Source organism: Aethalodelphis obliquidens, unplaced genomic scaffold (genome assembly GCF_003676395.1).
Source record: "Aethalodelphis obliquidens isolate GAN/ISIS:26980383/991018 unplaced genomic scaffold, ASM367639v1 scaffold14, whole genome shotgun sequence".
Classification (NCBI taxonomy): domain Eukaryota; kingdom Metazoa; phylum Chordata; class Mammalia; order Artiodactyla; family Delphinidae; genus Aethalodelphis; species Aethalodelphis obliquidens.
In genome coordinates, this window is record NW_020837958.1 from 13,563,268 (window position 1) to 13,582,039 (window position 18,772).

An 18,772-nucleotide genomic window follows, 5' to 3' on the forward strand; every position below is an offset into this window, starting at 1 on the left:
CACCTTGAGCAAATTACTTCACTTCTCTGTGCTTTAATGTCCTCATCTGTAAAGTGGGGATAATAATAATGCCTCATAGGATTGCTTTAAGAATTAAATAGGTTAATAGTTGAAAAACGGTTAACAGTACCTGTGTTGAGAACAGTACCTGACACACAGAAAATGTTTATTATATAAATAAAAACATATTGAACCCAGTTCCAGGCTCAGCAACAGAGAGAAAAACACCAGGAGGGAGCCGTGCTATCATTTATCTCCTTTCCTATCTTCTTTCCTAGACTGTGAGCGTGGAGAAGGAAGGGGCCAGATACTGCGCTTCATCAATTTTGTCTCCCAAGCACCCAACACATGGTGGCTTCTTTTTTTTTTTTTTTTTTTTGCGGTACGTGGACCTCTCACTGTTGTGGCCTCTCCCGTCGCGGAGCACAGGCTCCGGACGCGCAGGCTCAGCGGCCATGGCTCACGAGCCCAGCCGCTCCGTGACATGTGGGATCTTCCCGGACCGGGGCACAAACCCATGTCCCCTGCATCGGCAGGCGGACTCTCAACCACTGCGCCACCAGGGAAGCCCTCATGGCTTCTTTGAATGAGTAAATGAATGAATAAATGCTTTCCGTTCCAAGGCTCTCATTTTAGTTGAAATACAGTATCAATACATAAAATAAATTTAAGAAAGCCCTCAAAATAAAAATAAAGAAATATAAGTTGTCTGTAACACAAGCAAGTACAAAGTCCTTCTATCTGTGATTGTTGAAAAAATAGTCAAGGAGACCAGTGGAGCCGAACAAAGAAAAGTTCTTGAGGGAATTTCCTTTAAAGATTTAAATCAGAGAAAGAACAAGGATTGTAGAGACGGTGGAAGAGTATCCCAGGCAGGGGAAATGACCCACGTACGGGGCCGCTTGAGGATCCTCTTAAGTCCTAGGCAGCTCCACATACATCTTATCAAACCTTCAAAGAGACTCACGTCTACCCTAATTTGGGGGCAAAATAAATTTGAAAGATAATTTCTACTTTGGCTTTTGAAATTCTTTTCTATGAGTAACTCCTTTGATTCACACTTGATTATGAATTCTCAGCCATCATTGGGTACCTATGAGAAATTTTAAGTAATAAAATCTAATCCACAAGTAAGTTTTAATTGTAATGAGATGCTTATGAATACTGAATTTAATTACCAAAGTTGACATATGCTGTAATTTGCAGTAATGTCACTAAACATTTTAAAATTCTGATTTCACAGTTGCCATATTTTGGAAGCAAAACATTTCTTTCTTTCTTTTCTGTTTTTTCCCCCCGGTCTCAGGTATTTTAATCAGCTCTTGAAATGTTCTTGGGCCCCAGCCTAGGCACTATGCCTCTGGTGCCTAGGGGGAAACAGCCTGGCTTGTTCAAAGGCCTGGAGGCAAGTGCAGTCAAGCTTTATGCTGAATATGACAAACTTATTTTCTCTGTTGAAGCCAAGTATTTATGTGGAGGATTAGTTGGATGCATACTTCCTAAGGGAACCAACTGCCTTTGTAAGTAAAGTCCTGTTGCAAAAATAACAAAAAACCTATTTCCGTTGGGAGGTGTGGGTGAGGAGGACACAGTGCTTTTCTCGTCACCTGCCAGGAACACCATGCCCGCATTTCATGTCAAAGTCTGTGAACACTCGGTAACAGATGCAGCATCTAAGATATTAGTTTCTATCACAGAGCCAATTCTTACACCTTTTCGAGAGCAAATTCTCCTAACTTTTCCAGGTTCTTTGGAGCAACTCAGAACCTTTTCTCCTTTTCACCCCTCAACCTCCCTTGTGCTAGGTGTTGTGTATCGCATCTCTTGGTATGGAGGAAAGGTCCCATCTCTGAATGACGCACAGGAAAAAAAAAACAGACTGAGGCTAAAGACACCATTTTTTTTTTTTTTTTTTTTTTTTTTGCTGTACGCGGGCCTCTCAGTGCTGTGGCCTCTCCCGTTGCGGAGCACAGGCTCCGGACACGCAGGCTCAGCGGCCATGGCTCACTGGCCCAGCCGCTCCGCGGCATGTGGGATCTTCCCGGACCAGGGCTCGAACCCGCGTCCCCTGCATCGTCAGGCGGACTCCCAACCACTGCGCCTCCAGGGAAGCCCTAAAGACATCATTTAACCTGAACCAGGCCATGAGAAAAGAAGAGTGGAATGGAATATCCAGCAGGAATGAACACCATGTTTGCAGGTGGTAGTATGAATGGCTCCATTACAAAGGAATTGGGGTTGGCGTTTTGCACAACTCTAGGGGGCAACATTCACATAAGGTCACAGTGCCCCCTGGAGTTGGGCAACCTTGTGGGTCTGAAAGCAAAGGGTCACAGGCCTTTCATTTCCAGGGAAATGAGGAACAAAATGGTCCAGGAGAAGAGAGACTATTCTACCAAGTTGCGTGTATGTTACGAACATTCCAACACTGCAATTGATTTCATGCCCAACTCTTGCTACACCTAAGATTTGCATACAGTACTAGGGAGGTTTGGGGGGAAAACCATGATTCCACCCCTGAACCCAAGCCAAACCTTCAACGACTGGAACCTGGGAAAACTGCACTTTTCAATTTTAATCTAGTTTCTCTTTCCCAATAGCATTTAAAGGACAAACGTGTTCTGTTCTGCAGCCCTGGAACTCACTATTCATGGTTAAGTCATTACCTGTGAGGACTTTATAAGGGTTATTGGAAGTTTAGCTTTACAGTAAATGTACTATAATTTACACAATAAAATGCAGTCCCTTGCTTAATTACTTACCTCACCTGTTGGGAGTTTTTCTCATTTCTCGGGTCAAGGTTTTTACTTAGGGTCATAACTACAGAGTTGACATTGCTGTGAAACACTTTTGAATCTCTCAGAATAAGACTTCTTGACAAGAGCAGCTCGCCAAAAACAATGAATGGTGTTTCACAATCTGAGTGGGTGTACTTCATCTAACTAATATGTAAATAAAGGAGTGGTGAGTTAACAGCTCAATACTGGAGGGACCTCTCAAGAAAGCTCAGCTACTAGAAACCAAGGGCAGCTTCACTCAAATCCTGTGACACTGTGGAATTCAGGCTCAGCAAGGTCACTGGGCCCAGACCAAGTGGAGGACAAAGGGCTCGTTTCTCTCTCTGGAGCTCACTCATGTCCATAGCTATGGGACGCCAGGAGGTGCGCTCCAGAGCTGATTCTGAATCCTCCCATGTCATTTCTATTCCCCACACCTCTTTTTTTCCTGTTTAAAAGCACCAGAGCATTACGCATTACAGATAGTTCCAGAGAGGACGAGATCAATGATGAACTTTTGTCGTGCCCTCTGGTTCACATCAGGGTGAAAACCCAATAGGCCAGCATGACCTGAGGGAGTAGAACCCCCAAGGTCCAGCCAGACAAAGGAGAACAGGGACCTTAGAAGAGGAAAAATAGTATTTGTAGGTACTGATGGAATCACTGTAACAATAATAATTCAATCGTAGGTAGCTAGCACTTGCCCACACTTACTTAAACATGGAACCTCAGACCCTAGCAAATGCTGCCCACCTTCCAAGTTTTTCTGGGAGCCCCCAGGGGATGTTCCATAGGCATCTGCATACAGTTCTGTTGTTTTCCATCCAGTCTCTGTGTTGATGATGTCCAGTTCCCAAGATTCCCTCCATGGGCTCCATGCAATCTTGGCGTCTGGGCCAAGGCTTTGTCTCATGGTGCTGTCAGAGCTGCTAACCTGAAAGGGGCCAAATGGTTAGTACCTTTTTATCTGGGCAAAAAAGCATCCCAGGTGTCACTGAGCCCCTGTGAAAACACCTCCTTCTTTCAGCTCTCTGGGAGGGTTCAGACCAGAGTCCCAAGGGGTCAGACTGGTCCATTCCGGAACTGATATCTGAGAGAGATGTGCTTTTTTTTCTCTCCGCCTCCTCCCTTTTCCTACCTTTTATTCTCCTCCAGCCCTCCCTCACTCATTCTGTTTCAATGTATCAGAGTGAACCCCAATTATCTACATTTTAATGAGTCACCAGGAGGCCAGATACCACCTTCTGAGAATCAACATTGTATTCATTAAAAGGCTGTATAGCCTGGTGGCTGAAGCCATGAGTCACACCTAGATCTGAATACAGGCTCTACCACTTACTGTGTCCTTAAGCAAGTGGCTTAATGTCTTTGTGGCCCAGTCTCCTCAATTACTAAATGGAGATAATAATAGGACTTAGTTCACAGGGCTGTGGTTGGAATTCCACGAGATCATTCATTTATACCTTCCTTGTTTAAATACCTTATTGAGGGACTGTTCTAATGTTAGGGATACAGAACAGAACAAAATACCCAAAACCTTTGTCCTCATGGAGCTTAAATTCTAGCTGGGGAAATAAACAATAAGCAGAAAAATAACATAATGTTGGGGAGAGATACATTCTATAAAGCATAAAGCCTGATTAGGATATGGAGGGTGACAGGGAAACAATTTGATATAGGATAGTAAGGAAAGACTTCTTTGAGGAGATGGCCTATGAGCGAAGACCTGATTGTAAAATATTTAGCATAGTTCAAGCATAGAGTGTTCCATAAATGGAGTCATTAATAATATTACTTTCCAGGTTCTCATCTTCGAGATGCTCTTAGGTTATATGCCTGAAAACACAGTAGGTGCTTTGTTTTATTTTTAAAAAATACATCTATTAAATGACACACACACAAAATCAACTCATTTCACAAACAAAACCACTGTTATTTTAGTTATTGTATCTCATTCATTCTTAGTCTCTAACCCCTGGTCACCTTTCTACTGGGTGCCAGAGCTAGGTCCAGAACTGGGTATTTTGACCACTGGTACATTACCCCACAAATATCTGTCAGAGGCGTAGCAATACACTTTGTAGAGTGGATCCACTATTTGCTTTCATGGAATCTGGACTACACATGTGGAAGGAGGTAGCGGGAAGGGCGGTGAAGCACATTTAGTAGACGGCACTGTATATCACTCAGGAGCATCATCCTTTGGGTGGTGGGTAAGCCAGCGCAGATGGTATCACTGCAGAAGTATCTCAGACTACTTTGGAGCCATTGAAACCTGGTATGGCTGTAGAACAGACTTTTCCAAAGTGTGTTCCTGGAAACATCTGTTCTATGAAGTTCCATGTTCAAAATCTTTGGGAAACACTGCAAACTAAATTTCTCTCCTGGAGATTCTCAAGACATATTAACAAATTAGATGAAAGGACTTGAGAAGTTCTGCAGTAAGGAAATCTTATTATCCCTAATTGACTCAAAATTCTCTGATCATAGAACCGTTTTCTCTCTTAACACTTAATAATTTGCACTTTTTAACACTTAACATTGTACTTTTTGCAATGTTACTATAAAGACACTAAATTTTAATCAACTTATCACAATGTAGACTTCTACAGTCTAGAAATAGCACAAGAGTAAGCAATTAGTAAGTATGGGGTGAATGACTCCATATAAGGGTCACAATAGGTGAAGCTCCCATTAAATGTCCATTCAACTTATATTCAAATTTTTATATACAAATGAGTGCTCTTGCTTCAAGTATCAGAGAGGCACTGACATAGAAACATAGTTTCGGAACTCTGCTTTTTGGGACTCATTTTCAGAATCCAAAAGTTTGGAGGTGGAAAGTAATCTTAAAGAGCATTTTTAACCACCAGTTCTGAACCATGTTGTCAAGACATTGTGAAATTCGTTGAAAATATTTTTTAAAACACATTAAAGTACTACAGATTGTGAATAATGTTTTTAAAAACCAATTAGAACAGGGCTTCCCTGGTGGCGCAGTGGTTGAGAGTCCGCCTGACGATGCAGGGGACACGAGTTCATGCCCCGGTCCAGGAAGATCCCACATGCCACGGAGTGGCTGGGCCCGTGAGCCATGGCCGCTGGGCCTGCACGTCCGGAGCCTGTGCTCAGCAACGGGGGAGGCCACAACAGTGAGAGGCCTGCATACCGCAATAAACAAAAACAAACCAAAAAAACCCAATTAGAACAATATCAAGCTTACCCCTACCACATTATCCCGTATCTACCCTACTGCATTCCAATATGGATTCTTGAGTGGGAGGGAGGGAGGGACGGAGTTACAGCCAGCCTGCTGGGAATTGCACATAACTTGCAGCTTCTCTTATGCATGCTGAGGGGCACACCCTTGGGAGTATGTCATACGTGTAAATCTTTTCTGTCATGTCTGTTATCTGATGAAATAAGGTTAAGAAATGCTGAACCAACACTAATACCATATTTTACATATGAGAACATGGAGGCCTGGAGGGGCAAAATAACACGCCTGGATCTCTTGGCCAGAAGAAAACTCAGTAGAACTAAGACCCAAATGCCCCGTTTTCTGGCTCTGAACAACTTGGCCTCATTTGAAGCACCTGTCTCAGGTCACGTTCCCTGGATGCAGAGCCTGAGATGGGAATTCTAGTATAAGAGATTTATTGGAAGAGTGTTATAGACCCCACACTTTGGAGGATCCTTCTGTGTCGCCCAATAAACGGATCAGTTTTTGGGTGGAATATGCTTTCTCCTAAACCCAAAAAGGCCTATTTTTAACCGTATAAGTTACAGAGTGCAAAAACTTGACCTTGATTTTAGATAGGATAACCCAGCATGCCCAGATCACTGGACCCCTGAAAACTTCACCATTGTGGTAAGTCGCTGAATCTTTATAGTTTTTATCTCCTACTCCTTGAAGCACACGAATGTTGCCAAGGCATCCGGAGAATTTGCCACCTCTCAGCATTGATAACACGATGTCATCAATATAATTCTGCATAATTGGCAGATGGTTTAGGTCCCTTTGGACTACACTGCGACAGAGGCACAAACTGTGAATGTATATTATTTTTCAATGCATATACATGTCAGCTGCTTCTGATCCTTCTTTCTGATAGGTATTTAAAACCACGTATTTGCCGGGTAATAACTGAATACCATACACATGAAGATGTATTTATCTACTATAGTGAGAAATAACTGCGGTTGGGTGGTCTTACTTGGCTAAGTTTGCAGCAGTACACTGTCCTCCCAATGACCCACTTCTTCAGGGGCCAGACTGATAAATTAAATAAGCATACAATGGGGGCCACCCCCCTACATCTTTTATGTCTTCTAGGTCGGTACCAGTCTGCCATTCCCCCTAGGGAATGCACAGGGCTTTGATATACTATCTTGAACAAATGGTGCAGTTTTGGGGACTTACACATACTTGACATATGAGAACATGGAGGTCTGGAGGCCTTTTGTACTATAATTACTTTTATTCTACAGGTCAAAGATCCAATGTAATTATTCTGCAAATTGCTAAGAATGTCTATTCTATTTATACATTTGGGAGTTGGGGGAGTGATCGCTGGGTTGATCCATGGTCTCAGTTTACTAATGGTGAGACAAGCCTGGGTCAGGATTCAACTTACTACCTGACTTACATGTGCCCCTATTTTAAAAGGGGTCATGATAGCACTTTGGATTCTCAGTATCAGGATCACCTCTGACCTTATATCCAATAGCACTTGAAAGAACTGGGTATTTCCCTTTCCCCATATGTAGTTACCTGGGTAAATAGCCATACGTCTTGAGGAATCTCTACAGTATACATACTTATTATGATGCTGCAGTATCTTCTCACATGGGAACCCAGCCCCTTTTGCTGTCAATGGGTTCTGGATCTCAGAACTGACTCATGTCTGGAAACTGAGCAGGAAATCCTGATTTTCTACCGGGATGTCTGACCTCAGCCTTCTTTTCATCCATTCTTGATCTCTTTTGATTTTATGTGTTAAGCAAATATTCTTATTGACTACAGTCTATCTTGGCCCTAGAAACAACATGACCTATTAGCTACCTTCATAGGTAGCTTCAGGTCAGACCTCCCTGGGTGACATTCCAATAACATGGCTCATTTCGGTAATTACATCCACCTTGCTTCTGATGGTTAAGAGTTACCACCTGGCCTCTGCTCTTCTGCGACCCTATTATTCTCATCAATACTAGGGAGTCTGGTTCTGGAATAGCATCTTCTATTATCAGCTGCAGCCTAAAGAAAACAGCCTCTCTAGAGCTTCTCAGTGATTCTGGTACAGCCCCTCCCAGTGCATTCCTTTTCACCTCAGTAAATGGAGGAACAGAGTCAGCTCCTGGTTTTGCAGTCTTATGTAGCTGACCCATGCTAGCAAGTTCAGTTCTCTGAGACTTTTTTTTTTTTTTTTTTTTTGCGGTACATGGGCCTCTCACTGTTGTGGCCTCTCCTGTTGTGGAGCACAGGCTCTGGACACGCAGGCTCAGCGGCCATGGCTCACGGGCCCAGTCGCTCCGTGGCACGTGGGATCTCCCCGGACCGGGGCACGAACCCGTGTCCCCTGCATCGACAGGCGGACTCCCAACCACTGCGCCACCAGGGAAGCCCCTCTCTGAGACTTTTGATCCCTTCCCCGCAGTTATCAGGCAGTCTGGCATCTCTATCTCATTAATTCAACCTATCACTTTTTCTAAGATATGAACAACTACCACAGCAGTATATTAAACATGTCTACTGAGGCCCTTCACCCTGTATTGACAAGTGTTCCCTTAACCTCCCACCTTCATCCAGCATCCTCATGACCCCCTCCTAAGCATATTCGCCCAGTTCCACTGGCACATATTAACCAGTTTCTGTACCTTCTTTAACATGTAATTCCTCTCCTCCCTTTGCAGGCTTGTCACTCCCCCAGTGGTGTTATGCTGAGATTTGACCTTAATGATAGGTACGGTGACCTGGAGGAAGAAGATGATAGCTGATCCTGCAAAGAGCAAGCGCTCTCTCTTACGGCACCAGCCTCATTTAAGACTCAGTAGTATCTTCAAGAAGAGGGAGGGGGACTCCATCTTCTAACAATGGAGAGTGGGCCATTTATGCATGCCCAGGGGGTTCAGGGAAATCCAAAATCTGAGGGTTCAAGGTCCTCAAGTGCATCTCACCAGGTGTCTGTATTTCAAGCCTTAGAGTTCTTTTTAGGGTTCTTTTCCTACCAGGGTCCGGTCTTTGGCATAGGATGTTTTCCTAAGCTGAGAATTCAGCCCACGTGGAAGTCCTGCTTATCCTTGTAACTAGGTTCTGTGCTTGCCCTTCAGCTCTGTCTGCCCTCTGGTTGCAGAAGAGGACTGTCTCTAAGTGCCACCAAAGAGGCCCTCAGCTTTAAGTTGCTGACTGACACATCTGAGCCTTGCTTTTCTCTCTTCAGTGAATCAACAGCACTTAGCAGCAGCCTCCCAATTTCACAGTCTTCGGTTTTGCTCCGTGCCTCTCAGATGCCAGGGACATTTTCTCCTGCATCCTCATGCTCACCGAAGGTGGAATTCTTAGCCATTGCACTGCTATAGCAAGCCAGAGACCACGGCCACTGTTGCTACCAACTGTCTTAGGTAGGATTCCCTAAAAGCAGAGCCTAAGGTGGGGATTCTCTATTGAAAAAGTGCTCTCAGGAGAAGAGAAGTGAGGGAAACAGAATAGGGCAAGAGAAAAAAGCGAAGTAAGGATATGGTCTTAGCTGAAGACTAGCATCAGTCTGGCCCCTCAGAAAGCTCTGGAGCAGGCATTTCACCCCATAATTGGGTTTCCCTTGAGGCAAGGACGTCAGCCTTTTATATCTCTATGTTTGTCATTGGCTACTGGCTGCCCTCAGGGTATGAAGGGGCGTCTAATCTATGGGGTTGGCCACTCTTTGTCAGCAGAGAATGCTCTGAAGAAGGGGCAGCTTTACCCACAGAACCTGGGGGGTGGGCGCACCAGCCAGGTGAAGGGGAAATAGGCAGGGCACTGACGGTGTCCACTCCAGATAACTTCTGTAATCACTCCTACTCCCGTGGGAGAAGAGCTGATATTAGCAGATAGCCAAAAAGTTATTTGGATACAACCCGGTAAATTAGCTTAGTGAACAATATAGTATTGTGGGGTTTTTTTAAAATGCAAATAACATTTTTAAAGGTGATAATAATGCTCTACACAAAGAATTTCCTCTTTTCCTTTGTGGCTTATAAACTGCTCTGCATGCAAATCCCATAAAGGAGTCCCAAATACTTTTTATCAAGTGATATTATCATTAGACTAAGTGTCTATGTGATCACTCTGATGTTGGTAACACTTACTTTGAGCCATAAACACAAGAATGTGTGAATGAAAATCAGGTTACTCTCATTAGATAAAAATAGATCATAATATGGATAATTTACACTAGAAGAAATACACATGGCCAAAAAAAGATTTTAAATGCCATTTGGCTTCCCTAGAGGGGAAAGAGACGTCTATCACGTTTGCCAAAGTATCAGTGAGGATGAAGTGAGATAAATGCTCTTCAGGTATCTAGGGTGCAAGTGTGAATGAGCACAGACTTTTTTGGAAGATAATTTGGCAATATGTATCAAAATTTTGAAAATATTGATACACATTCCTCCCCCGACCCAATAATTCTACTTCTAAGAACTGATCACAAGGGAATAATCAGTGATCCCAGAAAAGCTGTATGTTCAAGGATATTCACGTGGTATTATTTTATGTTAGTGGAAAATTGAAAACAGTTGAAAACTTAAATGTCCAAAAATTATGGAATGAGTACATAAATTCTGCAACATTCGGATGATGAACTACTGTACATGAGGATGGCCTAAGTTTGAATTCCAATTTTGTCTTTCCCTAGCTCTATAACCCTGGGAGAGTTAATTAACATGAATTATTTTTCTTAAAATGGAGATTATAACTGTTCCTATCTCAGAGGGTTGCTATGTAAAGAACTTAGAACAGCGCCCAGCTCACAGAAGTGCTATTATTATTGTTTAGGAGATACAACATAAAGGTATACTAATGTCTTATGTAAATCTATAATATATTAGCTAAGTGAAAAAGCAGGATACAAAGTACATATAATATGATGCCAATTTTTTTTATGATTAGACATATTCATAGGCCAAAGACTAGAAAAAAATCACTAAACCACAAATATTTTGCTCTCAGGATCCCTTTGTTCTCTTGAAAATTATCACAAAGAACTTTTGTTTTTGTGAATTATATCTATGGATGGTTATTATATTCAAAGTTAAAATTAGAAAGTTTAAAAACATAGGTATGCACCAGCACATAAGCTTTTAGAGTGATGATGTCATGACATGTCCTGTAGTTTCGGGAAAGCTCCACTGTACACTCAAGAGAGAATAAGAGTAAAACAAACAAATAATGGTTTGGTGTTATTATTATTAAAAGAATTCTGCCTCTGTGAACCTCCTAAAAGAATCTCAGGGGCCCCCAGAAGGTCTTTGGACCACACTTTGAGAATATTGCACTAAACCACTAACTGTTAGTATAAATCATTTATACATTTTTTTGTATTCTGTGTTTTTCAACCATTCTACCATGAGCATGTATGGTTTTATAATCACAAAATGTAAGAATAATTTAAAAATGTATTTATTATAATTATGCCAGGTGAACACGCATTCAGTTAGATCAGAGATTCTTCTACCTAAATGACAGTCCTGCATTTTCCTGAGCTCCAAGGAGTGTGTTTCTCAATTTTGTGAGACATCTAAGAACACAGGAACCAATGGTTCTATGTAATTGAACTTACTTAGGATGCTTTTCATGTATCCAAGAATCTATTAAAGAAAAGGCTGTAGAAACTCTCAGGAAGAAGCCAGGTGAGACTGGGAGAGTCACTGATGGGCAGACTTTCTCTTATGTGCTTATGCACAGAGTAGGGGCATTCACTCTTATAAGCAATTTAGCCACAGAGGCACAGAAGCCCGTTCCCAGTGTCTTCATCCATTGTGATCATATGGTCACAATCAATGGTCATTTTATTGTGTTCACGCCTATGTTCTCAGGGCCTAGTATAGCACCTGATGCACAGTAGGCATTCAGCATTTGCTAAATGAATCAATATATGAGTGCGAGCCGTCTACAAGCTGGCAAGAGGTCCTATAATAATAGTTTCCATGTCAAGTGCTTTACATACACGGTCTCACCTCATCCACCTGTAAGTCACTGAAGTGGAATCTTAACACTCCCACTTTCCAGACAAGAATACAGAAGCTTAGAGAGCTTCAGTCACTTGCTCGAGGATACCCAGCTATGATACAGCAGAGCACAGGTTTGAACTCAGGTTTGTGCAGGGCAGAGCCCATGTTCCTGACTTTATATACCTTCTCGACAGGCTTCTATGATTTCAGGGGTGTCTGAAGAGGCCACCAGCACAGAAAATGCCTGGAAAGATCACCTGGAACTCTGGCAGTAAAATCCCACCCTTGGAAATTCCTGCTTCTGACTGAAGCCTGTAAGATATAATTTTCTGAATATAGGTTACAACGTGTGTGGGGATGGCACAGGTGGGAAGAGGTAAGAAGGAACCTGGAGTAAGTTGAGAAGGGGATGTAGAGAGGTTAGGACCCACCATGGAGGTGCGGAGAAGCCATAGCAACATGAAGCTGGAGGAACTGAAGACCCAGACAACCATCTCTCCCTCAGGTGTCCTGGCAACTGAAATCTGGGAACCAATAGAAGGCAAAGCTCTCTTAACGAGGTGAGCGGACACGAGAGCTCCCTGGAAACCACGTCTGAGAAGAATGGAGGAAGCAGATGGGCTCCGTCTTTCTCAAGTCAGTCAAAGTCCCTGTGAAAACCTTGCTCACCCAAGGTGGAAGCTTTCATTCACCCAACATCTCGGCACAACCCCAAGCAGTACACTATCTATTCGGCTTCCAGTGAACGCAAGCAAGACGGCGTCCCAGGAACCAGACAAAAAATGTCTGCTGGTGAAAAAGAACACTTTCCATAAGGAACTAGGGAGTAGGGGGAGGAGGTGGAAGTAGAAGCCTGGCCAACAGGTGAAAAATTCAAGAAGAACGTGACCGACAAATCAACTGAGTGATTGGAAAGGTTTTCTTCAGGCACTGCAGGAGGAAAATGGATTCATTTGGTGAACAATGTTTACTGAGTGTGTGGTAGAATGCTACACAGGAGCCAATACCTATCGGGCATGTGCCTGGAATGTTATGTTGGCCCTACCTCCTGACCTTTGCATGTGTTGTGCCCTCTGCCTGACCTTTCCACTCTTAACCTGGCTACATCAAATTCACCCTTTAAGACTCAACTCAGAGATTACGCCCTCCAGGCAGCCTTCCATGATTCCTACCACCCCCTACCCCTTAAATACCCAGCCAGGTATGGATCATGTGGTGAGGTAGCCATAATACCCTGTGCTATAGTTTTGCCCTTAATAAACTGACTCCAAAGAATCTGTATCTATGACTGTCTCCCTGGCTAAGCTGACATTCCTTGAGGGGCTGTGTCTATTTTTTTTGGCCGTACCACGTCTTAGTTCCCAGACCAGGGATCGAACCTGGGCCCTCGGCAGTGAAAGCGTGGAGTCCTAACCACTGAACTGCCAGGGAATTCCCGCTGTGTCTTATTCTTCTTTGTCTCCCCAATGCCTGACACTTAGGAGTAGCTCAGTAAATATAAGTTGCGTTAATTTAGTTGATTCTCCACCCCCCACACCACTGACTAATCAAATGCATTTAAGTAACAGGCAACTCTTACTGGACTGGAGAACATAGTCTGGAATCAGACCAGAGCTCTAGTCCTGACCCCACCACTTTCAAGACCTATATATAGCCTTAGGTGAGTTACTCAACCTCTCTGAGCTTTGGTTTCCTCGTTTGTGAGTGGAGTTAAAACCCTCCATCTCAAAAAAATGTTGTAAGGATTCAATGAACTGATTTAAGTCCCTGGCACAGTTCCTGGCACATAGTGGATACCAAGTAACAATTAGTTCCCTGTAGTAATACATTATTGGAAAAGGTCATGCAAAGGTTGGCAGGACCAGGGACTTGCCTGGGCCTTGATAAGGAATAAAGTTTACTGCCCTCTGGGGGTTTCTTGGGTAACTTGGGCCATGCTAGCTCCATATGCTCAGCTCTCAGCTGGAGTCCTCAGTCGTCCCTGAAAGGGGGTGTGTGGAACCTGTTCCAGGACACAGCTGAGAACAGCCCACCACCTCCTCCTGGGGCAGGTGCACATCAAGGCACGCCAATGAGAGGGGACTTTTGTCAAAAGCACCTCAAGGTAGAGAAGAGACTGAGACCACCCTGAATGACAACAGGAGGGGCTGTAGGAGACACAGCCCCCACGGTCAGGTTTGCCTCATCCCCGTCCTAAGGCCTCTCCAGCCCCAGCCTGGGAGAACAACCACAACACTGAAAACCAGCTTACAGGCCAAAGAAGGGAAAAGGAGGGATGAGGAAGAGAGCAGACATATTTAGGGGTCCAGGGCCCTTGGGTGGGGGGTGATATGTGACTAGAGAGGTCCCCAAAAGAGTGAGTTTCCCTGCAGGGCAAGGAGAGGAGATGCCCTTCAACTGGTGGCTCAGGCAGAATCCATTCCTGGGCTCTGAGGGAGCACAGCTGTCAGCTTCAGACCAAAGAGAAGAACAGCTCTATGTGTCCTGGACTCACTGTTAGTCATCAGTGAAATATCGCGGGTAATGGGCTGTGCCTTCTGCCCTTCCAATGTTAAGAGCAAAGTCGGGACATTTGGCAGAGACTGCTAGTTGTTCTCTGATATCCATTCTTTCCTTCTTCCTAAGCAGAAGACCACTCTCCACATTTTACCTGAGCATGCAGCTACCCAGAACAAAGACTACATTTCCCAGCCTCCCTTGCATCTAAGGCTGGCCGTGAGACTAAGTTCTGGCCCACAGGATAGGTGCAGAAGCCAGTGTGCAACTTCCATGAAATGTTCTTAAAGGTAGGGGATGTGCCCTCCTCCTTCCAATTGGCTTGGAATGTAGATGTGATGGTTGGGGCTCGAGCAGCTATACCAGACTATGAGGTAGGATCTTCAGGCTGAAGGTAAAGGAGCAACAAACTAGAAAAATTCTTGGTCTCTGAAAACCATGGAGTTGCCATACTAGGTGGCAATGCATACCATGAAAGGGAAATAAAATTCTACCTCTTACTTTGCGTTCTTTGTCACTCACTGTCGAGCCTAATCTTAACTGATACAAGGGCCTCCTCAATAGTTTCAAAAGGCAAAAGCCTCCACTTCCCTGGGAAAAAAAAAAAAACCTGCAGGTTCATGATATTAACATCTGTTGAGGGTTTACTATGTCTCAGACTTCGTCTTAAGCACTTTGAATGCATTAGTTCATGTAATCCTCACAATAATCCCATGAAGTAAGTTGTTATGTTATTCTTGTTTTGTAGATAAAGAAGCAGGAATGAGGCAATTTAACTCACTCAAGTTCACAGGGTAAGTAGTAGAACTGGTATGTGAACCCAGATAGCCAGGCTCCAAACCCAGACTCTTAACCACTGTAGTAGCTAAAATTTAATCAGATCAGAGTCCAAATCAGGTAGCTTTTGGTGTTGCTTCTCTTGGTTTCTATCACCCAGCGTTGTTTCCATTTATCATTAATTTCAAAATGGAGAAGTAAACGCATTACTTAGCACGGCAGTTTGGGAGGAGATTTTCTGAAACATAGGCCCCACGATAGAAATGGAAGTGCAGGGGTAAACGGATCAAAAGGGGGCATTTTATCAATTGGGTACCCCCTACTCTAAATTGGCGGTCTTCAAACTTTCTGAGTGGCACGAACCTATCAGCATAACACACAATTTGGGGGCACACAATCCCCAAAGCATGAGTGTATGTGTGTGTCTCTGTGTGTGTGTCTGTCTGTGTGAAATTCACATGTATGGCTCTGCGATTAGATTCTCGTGGTGGGCACTGTGGTGATCTGTCCAGATCCCCTCTTTAGAGCTGATGCCTCCATCTCCTAGAAGTGGGAAGGTCGGTTGCTAAAGCCTCACGGTTGCAGTCCTCACTGGAAACCGCCCTCTGCTGAAGGAAACTGCTCATCCAAGGTCATGATCTCCCAGGGTGTGGCCTGCAGCCAGTGATTGATGGGGGTGCAAAAACCCAACTCCTTTGCCTTAATTCAGGACTGCTCTGAGGGCCGTCCCAGCTCCAGAGCTCTCTGTACGATGGCCGAGGCCTCTGTCACACGTGCATTCAGGTCAGCTTCCCCCACCGTCCAATCCTGCCGTCCTCACGTCATCACAGGTGTATCACCTGAGACCACTCCCACTCACCTTCACGCAGCTTTACATTTCAGAGTCTGTTTCCAGAGACCCAATCAAATAGACCTCCAAATTAAAACTCAAACAAGGATGAGGTGAAAATAAATATAAAAAGCTGTAACATTTTCCATTTACACCCAGCAGTTGTCTTGTGCACCCTTGGGCTGTGCCTACAAGCTTTAGAGATGATTCCTGAGGCTTATAACTTAACACATTATTCACATTAATCCCAGCCCAGGGATAGAAACAGAGGTCTGGGAGGAGGAGGAAGAAAAAAAGGGAGTCCTTGCCTGATCCTTCCACCCAGTTCAGATTCTCCTGGCATGGACACTCACGGCCCTATTTCCTTCTCCTCTGGGACATTCATCACACTTGTGTAAACTTGTTTAACGACTGTCTTCTCAAAAGCCTAGCGATCAATGAAGTCAAGTTCTGTGTCTGTCTTGTTCATCGTTGTATACTTAATACCTAATAGTTCCTGATATTCAGTAGATGCTCAATAAATATTTGCCTATTGGGAGGGAAAGTGGGAGAGGAAGAAGAGGGAGAAGGAGGGAGAAGGAGAGGATGGAAGGGTCAGGAAGGGGGAGACGCTTAATCAGTATCTGTTCACCCCTCATTGTCAGCAACCAGTGTTACACAGAGGCTGAGCCCTTTCCCAGCTATTTCAGTCCAGCGGGTCCTAAGGACTGCCTTGAACCTGGAGGGTCCTTCACAGGGAATACAGGAGTATGTATCCATTGGTTCATCCAGTAAAGCCCATAGAACCTACCATGTATTAAGCAACCTGCTCTGCTCTGGGGATGCAGAGGTGTGTGAACATAGACAAGGGCCCTGAGCTTGTGCAGCCTGGGCCTGGGAGTAGACATTAATCAAACAAAAGCACAAAAATATATCGGCAAATTATGGTAAGTACTCTAAAGGGAAGTAGGGGCATGTCCTGAAAATGGCCGAGTCTGCTGTGCATTTGGGGCGGGGGTGGGTTGAGGATGGCAGGGAAGTCTGCTCAGACATGGCTTCCCTGTCAGAGGAGATGATGCTTGAGCTGCGATTGACGGATCTGGTTAGTTGGGCCAGTGTTTCTTGACCTCGGGACTATTGACATTGGGGGCCAGATAATTCTTGCTGGGGGGCGGGGGTGTCCTGGGAACTGTACAACCTTTAGCAGCAGCCTAGACCTCTACTCACCAGACGTTAGTAGCACCGCCCCCAACGCCCCATCTATGACAGTCGCAGTGTCTCTGGACGTTGCCAGATGTCCCTGGGAAGGCAAGATGGCTCCCAGTTGAGAACCGCTGAACAACAGGAATAGTTGAGGTGTTCGCGGAAGGGAGAAGGGCAGGAAGGGGAAAGGTATGGGAGGAGTCACATCTGCAGGGACCCCAGGGTGAGAAAGCAGTGTGGCTGGAGGTGCTGGCCGACAGGGCCAGGCCCTGCAGGCTGAGAAAGAAAGAAATGAGTTGTCTGCTCCCTGGTAAAGAAAACAGAAAATCACACAGAGAGAGAGAGGGTGCGGTCCTACAAGGCTACTGACAGGATCTCATGACTAATCACCGGTATCCAAATAAGCCTGGGGCTTCCCTGGTGGCTCAGTGGTTAGGAATCCGCCTGCCAATGCAGGGGACTCAGGTTCAAGCCCTGGTCCGGGAAGATCCCACATGCCGCGGAGCAACTAAGCCCGTGTGCCACAACCACTGAGCCCACACACCACAATTACTGAAGCCCGTGGACCCAGAGCCCGTGCTCCGCAACAAGAGAAGCCACCGCAATGAGAAGCCCGAGCACCACAACGAAGAGTAGCCCCCGCTCGCCGCAACTGGAGAAAGCCCACACGCAGCAACAAAGACCCAACACAGGCAAAAATAAATAAATAAATTTTAAAAAAAGAAAAGAAATAAGCCTCCAGAAATCCGGAGCACTGAGACAATATTAATTGAGCTGGGTTAGCACATGCAGCGCATGCACCCGGTCCCGGGGCTGATGAGGGGATGACAGATGAACCCAAGTGGGGCAAGAGGACGCGCCAAGGGCTCCATTTAATAAATCAACTGACACTCCCCTGCATTTGCATTGCTAATGGCGGTACCTAAACCTCAGGTGTTGCTGCAGAAACTTGTCCTGCTGCTGCCTCCCCATCTGTAACTCCCAAGGGAGTTGGCAAAGGGTAGCAGGGTGCTGGGTGGTGAGGTCTGAAACACATTTTAAAATCAGCCTGGAGCTGGCGGATAATGACATGTCCAAAAGATCTGGCCACACATGTGTAGGTTTGGTGTCCTAACGAGCACCTCAAAGCCTGGGTCACAGGGTTCCCAAGGCAGAGCTGTGCTGGAATGGGGCACCAGGGCATCCAGCCCCCAGATGCCTCCTTCTCGGGCTACTGAGCTCCCAGACATTCCACCATGAGTTCATTTGCTAACCAGTAAGTGAAAGTTAACCACTTTGGATCTCTGTTTCTTCCAGTCCATGCTGAAATTTTTCTTTCTTTTTTCCTGTGGCGGCAGGGGGTGGGGGGTGGAGGAGGGCGGCAGGGAATACTGAATATCAGAATCATGTGGGGAGCTTTTTCAATATATACCCCATGCCCCATCAGCCCTAAAATTCCCATATGCTCTCAAGGGGGTGTGTCCTTAAGGATCAGTGTTGCCATTTTTCCTCTTGCCTCGGACTC